The following is a 4,052-nucleotide window of genomic DNA, read 5'->3' on the forward strand; positions in this document are numbered from 1 at the left end:
TACATAATATTTAATAATAGTGATTATTATAAGGTTATTAGGTATTTAATTGAGCATGTCCCTAACAAGTCACAGACAAACTGGACTCAATGGAGAACCTCTCGGCTGTATTAAAGGAAAATTCTTATAAAGCTCGAAGCTTGTTCGTCAGAGATCAGTTGGTGGACGTCAGAAAGCGCTATACGGCTTTTTAGAAGAATAAATGAATAATTATGGGCAAACAGTTATGGGGGAAGGGGATCTATATAGGAAAGCAACAGTGTGAAATAATGGTGTATTGATAAAAATAGGGATAGACATCATAAGAAGCTTAAAATAACCCAGGCACACCCTCTAGAAATCCACGTCCATTCCTGCATGACTTTTCATGAATCTTGAGGCATGACGCACTGCAGAATACTTCTCCACCTCTTCCATTTGACTGATTGATGGAGAGAGGTTTTTCTCAATGGTTAGTCTTTAACTGCATTTTTAAGGCTCAGCTGTCAAATACAGTTCAAAGATTGATTGAAGAAACCGGTCACCACATTTGTAGACTAGCCACCATTCTTGTTAACATAATGAAATAATGACAATTCTAAAATAGTGAAAGAAACTAAAGAAAAAGCAATGCTATTAAGAAACTGTCTAATTTCAATGTTGCTCACAGTTAGCCAATTAAATTGTCACACTAGCTACTGAGAAGTAACGAGCAAATGGCAAAAGGGAGAGGAAAAGAAACCCTTTGTCTAGGGAAGTGGGAGATGGTAACCCCGACCAAACCTACCCCTGGGTCCTGGCTTCCCTCACCACCCTAAATTGGTTTCGCACCTTTACGCAGAGCCAGATTCCTAACCCTGGCTGACCCTGAAGTAGGCCCTAAGTAGGGAGCGGATGGGATGAGTGCTTAGTCAACCCAGCAATTAAGAACATACAGGGATAACATACGGGAAACTGAACAAACTACATATCTCCAGATTACTCAGAGAGAGGAACTGCAACAACAACAAAGTTTCTCCAGATGTATACAAGCTGATTTTTTGCACTGAAGACTTTTAAGGGTATAAGATCTATCACCAGCACTGAGTTAATAGAAAATGAAGGTATATAAAGACACCAAGGGAAGTACTGATGAAAAGCAGCTGAGAGGCTGAGGGTCTTAGGGTCTTAAAGGGAAAGGGATGAAAACCAAGCAGAAATAATAGAAGGTCAGTGAGCAGTCTGCGCAGTTGAACGCTGTGACCTTCTATAGCCAGACACCACACCATAGGACTGTCTGTCACTCATAATAAAAATACATTGCAACCACTCACTGATGATTTTAAATATAAGTGGTGGTAGGAAATAATCTTTAAAGGGGTGGTCCGAAACTAATAATCAATTTACACCTAAACGGTTATCTGCAAGTGTATCTCAATAAATTAGAATATCATCAAAAAGTTAATTTATTTCAGTCATTCAATGCAAAAAAGGAAACACATATATTATATAGAGTCGTTACACACAGAGTGATCTACTTAAAGTGTTTATTTCTGTTAATGTTGATGATTATGACTTACAGCCAATGAAAACTCAAAACTCATTATCTCAGAAAATTAGAATATTATATAAGACCAACTGATTAAATAATTTTAAACTCAGAAATGTTGGTGCCTACTGAAAAGTCTGTACAGTAAATGCATGCAATACTTGGTTGGGGCTCCTTTTGTATGAATTACTGCATCACTGTGGGGTGGCATGGAGATGATCAACCTGTGGCACTGCTGAGGTGTTATGGAAGCCCAGGTTGCTTTAATAGCAGCCTTCAGCTCGTCTGCATTGTTGGGTCTGGTGTCTCTCATCTTCCTCTTGACAATACCCCATAGATTCTCTATGAAATTTTGGTCAGGCGAGTTTGCTGGCCAAGCACAGTGATACTCTGGTTATTAAACCAGGTGTTAGTACTTTTGGCAGTGCTGGAAAATGAAATGTCCTTCTCCAAAAAGCATGAAGTGCTCTAAAATTTCCTGGTAGACGGCTGCGCTAACTTTGGTCTTGATAAAACACAGTGGACCTACACCAGCAGATGACATGGCTCCCCAAACTGATTTTGAAAACTTCACACTAGACCTCAAGCAGCTTGGATTGTGGCCTCTCCACTCTTCCTCCAGACTCTGGGATCTTCATTTGCAAATGAAATGCAAAATTTACTTTCATCTGAAAACTACACCTTGGACCACTGAGCAACAGTCCAGTTCTTTATCTCCTTGGCCCAGGTAAGACGCTTCTGGTGTTATCTATTGGTCATGAGTGGCTTGACACAAGGAATGCGACAGTTGTAGCCCATGTCCTAGATACGTCAGTGTGAGGTGGCTCTTGAAGCACTGACCCCAGCAACAGTCTACTTCTTGTGAATATAACCCAAATTTTTGAATGGCCTTTTCTTAACAATCCTATCAAGGCTGCCGCTGCTTGTGCACCTTTTTCTAGCACACTTTTTCTTTCCAGTCAACTTTCAATTAATATGCTTGGATACAGCACTCTGAATAGCCAGCTTCTTTAGCAATGATCTTTTGTGGCTTACCCTCCTTGCGGAGTGTCAATGACTTCCTTCTGGACATCTGTCAAGTCAGCAGTCTTCCCCATGATTGTGTAGCCTACTGAACTTGACTTTTCTGAGATAATGACTTTTGGGTTTTCATTGACTGTAAGCCATAATCATCACCATTAACAGAAATAAACACTGGAAATAGATCACTCTGTTTGTAATGACTCTATATAATATATGAGTTTACCTTTTTGTACTGAATTACTGAAATAAATTACCTTTTTGATGCTATTGTAATTTGTTAAGATTCATTTGTATATAATGTAATAGTATAATCTCTTTTCTAATGTACTTTAATTAAAAATTCCTTACCTTTCCTCACAAATGCTATCTAATTGCTTTTGTTTATTTTTTTCCCTCTTGTTTGATGACGCTTCATTTAGAAATCCTCAGTGCATGTCATTGCCACAGCCTCTGTCCTTATCCTTAAACAAAGCATCATCAGTGACATTCCTTTCAGTCTGATCGGTGGATGACTCTGGGACCTCCACTCATTATTAGAACAGGTTTCTAAATTAGGCAGTGACTTATTAGGATACATTCAGATGCCCATTTTGCGGTTTCCTTATTTTCCACTGACTTGAATGAAGATTGACCACTTGGAAGGACTCACCCTGTTCAAAAATTTCTGAATGTCATAAAAGTCATTATGAGAAATCTATTTTAAGAGGACCTGTCACCAGGTTAAAACTGGCCAGTTTTGCTCTTATTTTATTCTGGCAGTTTTCCTATGACTTAAATTTTTGTGTAGTTTACATTTAGATCTGCCATATGGTTTCAGCTATATTGGCAGTTCTAATTTAGTTCTAATTTGTATGTGTGATGCCCTGGGAAAACCAAGTAGTCACAGTTAGGCCCCCGCATAACACCTTCCCTCACTAGGAAACACACAGCCGACCAGAAACCCTAGTCACCCCCCCTTAGAGAGAGACATACACACCATTGGGCGTGACCAGGTGGTTGGGACACGCCCACCCAGGGGTCTATACAGCCCGGGGCGGGAAAACAAGCAGTCTAAGTCTAAGTTTGTAGTTCAGTTTGGAGAGGAGTGTGGGCTAGAGCTAAGTGTAGCTCCAGCAGGAAAGTTCAAGTTGAACGGTACCAAGGTAGGAGCCCTGGTGCCACTGGCTAGGAGGCAGACGGTGGTCTCTGTCAGCAGGAGACGGGAAGACGGCTCGGCAGAACCGAGGTGGACATGGACAGGGTTGTAGCCCACCGGTACCGACATGGGGAACCGACCCGGAAACGGTAGCACAAAGGGGGGTACTCGGACCCTGAAGCCAGAACCGGAACCATGCGGACTGGTTAATTCACCTAGACTAGAGGTCCTGTCCCACCCAAAGTCCCTCATAGAAGACAACAGCCCACTGATAGGGATAAGAGGTCACCGCCAGGGCCCATAGATCCCACGGGCCAGCATCTGCGGGCACGGCTCCTTATACCACATCCAGCCGGGAGCGGACTCCTGAGTTTCACGCTAGGAAGT

At 41.7% G+C, this 4,052-nt stretch overlaps 1 protein-coding gene across 1 annotated transcript in view; it reads right to left on the reverse strand.

The window, feature by feature from the left end:
- SLC5A7 (solute carrier family 5 member 7) overlaps positions 1-96 on the reverse strand; it is a 67,166-nt gene extending 67,070 nt beyond the window's left edge. The window contains exon 1 of the mRNA XM_075336451.1: positions 1-96. This exon is cut by the window's left edge and continues 85 nt beyond it. The gene's annotated coding sequence lies outside the window, so the exon portion shown is untranslated.
- Between the last annotated feature and the right edge of the window lie 3,956 nt (positions 97-4,052).

Source organism: Anomaloglossus baeobatrachus, chromosome 2 (genome assembly GCF_048569485.1).
Source record: "Anomaloglossus baeobatrachus isolate aAnoBae1 chromosome 2, aAnoBae1.hap1, whole genome shotgun sequence".
Taxonomy (NCBI): Eukaryota; Metazoa; Chordata; class Amphibia; order Anura; family Aromobatidae; genus Anomaloglossus; species Anomaloglossus baeobatrachus.